This window comes from Oncorhynchus mykiss, chromosome 4 (genome assembly GCF_057628025.1).
Source record: "Oncorhynchus mykiss isolate SJ-2025 chromosome 4, ASM5762802v1, whole genome shotgun sequence".
NCBI lineage: Eukaryota > Metazoa > Chordata > Actinopteri > Salmoniformes > Salmonidae > Oncorhynchus > Oncorhynchus mykiss.
In genome coordinates, this window is record NC_143025.1 from 46,737,891 (window position 1) to 46,744,276 (window position 6,386).

The window sequence follows — 6,386 nt, forward strand, 5'->3', positions numbered from 1 at the left end:
CGTTTCCTGAATTGCAGGAAAGTTCTCCTGCAACAGGGTGATCAAGTAACGATCCAACATATGTAAAAGAACTCCATTCATTCACCTCCAACAACATGAACCAAGCTCGTTTCCTGTAAGGATCGCCTGAAGCGGAAAACAGTGGTGGAAAAAGTACCCAATTAACATACTTGAGTAAAAGAGAAGATACCTTAATAGAAAATGACTCAAGTAAAAGTGAAAGTCACCCATTAAAATCTACTTGAGTAAAAGTCTAAAAGTATTTGGTTTGAAATATACGTAAGTATCAAAAGTAAATGTAATTGCTAAAATATACTTAAGTATGAAAAGTAAAAGTATAAATCATTTCAAATTCCTTATATTAAGCAAACCAGACAGCATCATTTTCTTGTTTATTTTAATTTACAGATAGCCAGGCACACTCCTCACTGTTAAGTGAGTCCATCAGAACAGAGGCAGTGGGGATGTTCTCTTGATAAGTGTGTGAATTTGATACTTTTCTTGTCCTGCTATGTATTACAAATGTAACGAATACTTTTGGGTGTCAGGGAAAACATATTGAGTAAAAAGTATAGAATTTTCTTTAGGAATGTAGTGAAGTAAAAGTTAACAAAAATATAAATAGTAAAGTACAGATATCCCTAAACCTACTTAAGTAGTACTTTCAAGTATTTTTACTTAACTACTTCACACCACTAGCGGAAAATCATTTCCGAGTTTCCATATAGAGCACTAAGGGTTGCAGCAGTTTTAACAGTCTGAACTTTCATGTGTTTTATCACCACATATACTATACAGCAATTCACCATTGACAAATATAAGAATTTACAGGAGGTACTTAAAAGGTTATTTAGCAAGCAAATATTCTGCTATACAAAAGGGAGTAAAAGGGTCCAAAGACTCAAAATAGCTACATTTAAAGGTCCAATGCAGCCATTTTTATCTCAATATCAAATTGTACCTAAAGCGGACATTGCCATTGGCGGCATGGAGTGGAGCGTTAAGAGACATCCCCGGCCTCCCGGGGAGGAGGCCGGGGATGCAGCGCCAGCTGTGCCATCAGAGTCCCTGGGTTCGCGCCCAGGCTCTGTCGTAACCGGCCGTGACCGGGAGGTCCGTGGGGCGACGCACAATTGGCCTAGCGTCGTCCGGGTTAGGGAGGGATTGGTTGGTAGGGATCTCCTTGTCTCATCGCGCACCAGCGACTCCTGTGGCGGGCCGGGCGCAGTGCGCCCTAGCCAAGGTTGCCAGGTGCACGGTGTAGCCACCGACACATTTGTGCGGCTGGCTTCCGGGTTGGATGCGCGCTGTGTTAAGAAGCAGTACGCATGACATTCAGCCTTCGTCTCTCCCGAGCCCGTACGGGAGTTGTAGCAATGAGACAAGATAGTAGCTACTACAACAATTGGATACCACGAAATTGGGGAGAAAAAAGGGGCAAAAAAAAAAAGAATAAAAATAAATAAATATATATTTTTAAAAAAGAGACATCCCCATGCAGCCTTCCAGTTCAATCACTGGAATTTGAGACGGAAGCTACACCTCGATTAAGATGATAGAAATCCTCATGATTTAGTTATTGATTTTTCAAATTGACACTTTCTTGTTCTGAACTTTTAATGCGAGATGGGCAGGTGTGGCTTTTTGACAATGATCACAAGAGCAGCTGCTCACCGATTTGACGGCTTGTAACAAGGCTGCATGCGATTACTACTACTGTGTCTCTGCACATCCAATGGCAATGTCCGTGATAGCTATAATTCCGGGAGGCTTTTGGTGATTTGACAGCTCCAATGCAGTTACACCTCCGACATCGCCTTAATAAAAACAATGTTATCGGTTATCAAGGGTTAAGGCAGAACTGATTGAATCTAGCTTAGTGGAGCATTTTTTTTGAGTGTAAAACCGACATACAATCTATGTTTTTGTGATTGTGTCAGGTTGAATGTGTTTGTACTTGGTCATGTCATTATGGGGGTAGAGATATTTGAATTGCACCTTTAAAAATGTTTGTACATATTACATTAAGAACAGTTTGCCCACCGATTCCATAACCCACAGGAACAAGATTTCTAGACCAACATAGGAACAACAAAGTAACAGAAGAGCAACAATAGTCCACATACAAAATGGCAGCAGTTCAAATAATCAAAGTTGAAAAACATTGAAAGGATGGCTGAATGAGCATCGAGTCCATCTTTGGCATTTCCCCGAACCACAAGAGGAACATTCGTCATCATCGTCATCGATGGATTGGTAAGAGGTGTGTTTGTGAGTGTCTAGATTTCACTGTTCTCCATCAGACATGGGTCAGCTAGTTGGAGAGAGAGGGGTCAGATCTGAAAGAGAAAACAGAACAGAAACTGAAACTAGTACATAAAAAAAACTAAGTAATACAATTGACTGGGGATCAATAAAGTTCATTTACATTTTGACAACCTTACCTCAGAGTGAGTGGGTGGGTGGAGGACATGTGGAGGACATGTGGGCTTTATCAAGTTACTCTGAAAGAGAGCCTCTGTCGTCCAGGAGAGGGCACTAGAACATTGCTACAACTGGGGGTGAGGAGAGGTGACCATGACAGATTGGCTCTGTACAGTGCTGAGCAGGCAGATACAACAGCAGCAATCCAAATGCAGAGAGAGAAACCAGAGGCATATTAGGCCTGTCATGCCAAATAGTGTCCTCCCCTGCGTCAGAATGGGATTCGATAAACTATTAGCGTCCGTTGCTATATCAACGGTGTGATGACCTAATAATTTGAATTTTGGAGATCATTACAGCCTAAATAAATGACGTTCTTTTCATCATCGCTATGCAAACAAGGATGATTTTCACTACAATTTCGCTGTTTAAACAAGTTTCGCTTAGCAAATAAAATGAAAACATGAATTCAAACTACTTTTGGGTACCTTGTTAACATTACAACATGAAATGAATGTCTTAAACGTTGCTACATTTCAGAAATGGAGCAAAATGGTGTAATCTGCTTGACATTAAAAGTTACTTACCGTAGTCAGTTAATTTCCACTGCATTCATGTTTTTAACCTGCCCTTTCCTTATCTACACCGAAATAATACAATTTTAGGAGTCCTCTATTATGATTAAAAATATACATATCTCGCATAGCTCAATAGTACCTCCTTGTGGTTGAATATATGGTAACTTTAGGATGTTAAATGTTTTGTAAAATTAAACTGCTTTTTATCTATCTGAATATTTTCTTCACTGTCTGGATACAAGACTTAATATTGGCTGAGACCATACTATTTAAGGATAAAAATAATTTTTATCGTTTCACCAAATTCCAGAAGGGAAATGTCATTACCAACACATCAAATGTGCTATTTTACTTGAAGAGGAAATGACCGAAATTGTGCATATGGTATTTTATATAATATTTCACAAAAAAAAAATATTTATTAATTTACTATTTGGAAGTTTTCTTAATCATATGTATTAATCATTGTCATGTCCAAATATGCCTTGATACTCAGAAACATGTATTTACCACATAAAAATCTTAAGATAATTTCTAAAAGGAATGTAAAATATTGAGAACAAGCATATAATGTTCACATATGGGAAAAATCATCAATATCAATTGTAATTTAATGCACCTTTACCTCTAAAATATGTACCTTGATGGTAATGACTTAGTGTTGTGGTAATGATAGTGTGGTGGAAATTACATTTCATATAAAACTGATATTCAAATACCATTTGGAACTCAGTAGTGAGTGTTACGTCACAAGACAGACAATTTTTACACGCTTCAGCACTTGGTGGTTCCATTCTGTAAGCTTGTTGGGCCTACCACTTCGTGGATGAGCCGTTGTTGCTCCTTGATGTTACCACTTCACAAAAACAGCACTTACAGTTGACCTTGGCAGCTCTAGCAGGGCATAAATTTGACGAACTGGCTTGTTGGAAAGGTGGCATCCTATGACGGTGCCATGTTGAAAGTCACTGAGCTCTTCAGTATGGACCATTCTACTGCCAATGTTTGTCTATAGAGATTGCATGGCTATGTGCTTGATTGTATACACTTTTCAGCAATGGGTGTGGCAGAAATGGCCAAATCCACTCATTTGAAGGGGTGTCCACATTCTATATAAAAAGTGAGTACAGTTGAAGTCGGAAGTATACATACACTTAGGTTGGAGTCATTAAAACTCATTTTTCAACCACTACATATTTCTTGTTAACAAACTATAGTTTTGCCAAGTCGGTTAGGACATCAACTTTGTGCATGACACAAGTAATTTTTCCAACAATTGTTTAGACAAATTATTTCACTTATAATTTACTATATCATAATTCCAGTGGGTCAGAAGTTAACATACACTAAATTGACTGTGCCTTTAAACAGCTTGGAAAATTCCAGAGAATTGGAGGTGAAACTGGCTCTCATGAGGACCGCCACAGGAAAGGAAGACCCAGAGTTACCACTGCTACAGAGGATCATTTCATTAGTAACCAGCCGCAACCCAAATAAATGCTTCAGAGAATTCAAGTAATAGACACATCTCAACATCAACTCTTTAGAGGAGACTGTGTGAATCAGGCCTTCATGGTCAAATTGCTGCAAAGAAACCACTACTAAAGGACACCAATAAGAAGAGACTTGCCTGGGCCAAGAAACACGAGCAATGGACATTAGACCGGTGGAAATCTGTCCTTTGGTCTGATGAGTCCAAATTTGATATTTTTGGTTCCAACCACGGTCTTTGTGAGATGCAGAGTAGGTGAATGGATGATCTCTGCATGTGTGGTTCCCACCGTGAAGCATGGAGGAGGTGTGATGGTGCTTTGCTGGTGACACTGTCAGTGATTTATTTAAAATTCACACCTACTCACACTTAACCAGCATGTCTACCACAGCATTCTGCGGCGATACGCCATCGATCTGGTTTGCGCTTAGTGGGACTATCATTTGTTTTTCAAAAGGACAATGACTCAACACACCTCCAGGCTGTGTAAGGGCTATTTGACCAAGAAGGAGAGTGATGGGATGCTGCATCAGATGACCTGGCCTCCACAATCACCCAACCTCAACCCAATTGAGATGGTTTGGGATGAATTGGACCGCAGTGTAGGAAATGCAGCACACAAGTGCACAGCATATGTGGGAACTACTTCAAGACTGTTGGAAAAGCATTCAAGGTGAAGCTGGTTGAGAGAATGCCAAGAGTGTGCAAAGCTGTCATCAGGCAAAGGGTTGCTACTTTGAAGAATCTCAAATATAAAATATATTTTGATTTGTTTAACCCTTTTTTTGTTACTACATGATTCCACGTGTTATTTCATAGTTTTGATGTCTTCACTATTGTTCTAGACTGTAAAATATAATAAAAATAAAGAAAAACCCTTGAATGAGTAGGTGTCAACATTTTTGACTGGTACTGTATATAAAAACAATTTCCTTTACTAGACTCTCTAATCGAGAGTGATTTACAGTTAGTGCATTCATTTTAAGATGGCTAAGTGAGAATATACTATGTTACATACACACGCAAACCACATTCCTAAAAAAACATCCATTTTGTTTATGGGGATCTATCCAAATATGTGGAGGTATGGCCTGTAGAACACTGATAAATATCCAACAAGGACGAAGGTCGTAGGAGTAGAGCAGCTCCTAATTGGCTACACTGTAGGCTGAGCCACACCGCCAGGAAGAAGAGGAAAAAGAAGATGTCTTTCATCTGCCAATCAGGAGGGGAACAGAATATTAAATTCGGGATTATCACTGTTTTTTGTGTGTGCAGTTTTTACACTTTTCTTTCAATACTAATTGTTCTTGCCAAAACCAGCATTTCAATCTAGACCATATAGACAGACTAGTGACCAAAATCCCATTTCAGCATGGCCAGCGCCATTAAGAACTTTCACCACTGTTAAGTAGTCAATTGGGTGAGACTTCCTAAGGAAGGATCACATGATTCCTTGCAGGTCATCAGAAGAGATCAGCCAATTAATTAAACTCCTGAGCATAACTTTCATAACGGCAGGTGGCAGTAACACGCAAACATTGGCTTCATACCTGTTCAAACAACACACACTAGGTGGCTGTAGGCACCCTTAGAGACAGATACAGCGAGACATCCTTCTCCCTTATTTTATCTGATCGGGTGGGGCCTACTTATTGCCCCCATCCCGCGGAGGCGGTGCCCCAGAGACGGTAGAGAAAGGAGACTTTTTTTTAGCCAGTGATATGTCGGGGCGGCCTGGTGGGGCGAGCCGAGCGGGGAGAGGACAATAAGTAGACCAAAGTCAGCAGTTCACTCTCGCGTGGTGAAACCATGAGCTCTCGTGGGAAAGCATTCTCACGTGAGAGGGAACACCTACTTACACAGACAGGATCCTTGAAAAATTAAATGGT

The 6,386-nt window shown here is 40.0% G+C and overlaps 1 long non-coding RNA gene across 1 annotated transcript; it reads right to left on the bottom strand.

Annotated features, from left to right (window-relative positions):
- Positions 1–379: 379 nt before the first annotated feature.
- LOC149984037 (uncharacterized) lies at positions 380–4,734 on the bottom strand. The gene is made up of 2 exons (XR_016495302.1): positions 2,445–4,734; positions 380–2,339 (listed from the first exon to the last, which is right to left on the bottom strand). It is a non-coding gene; the product is annotated as an uncharacterized LOC149984037 (long non-coding RNA).
- Positions 4,735–6,386: the final 1,652 nt, after the last annotated feature.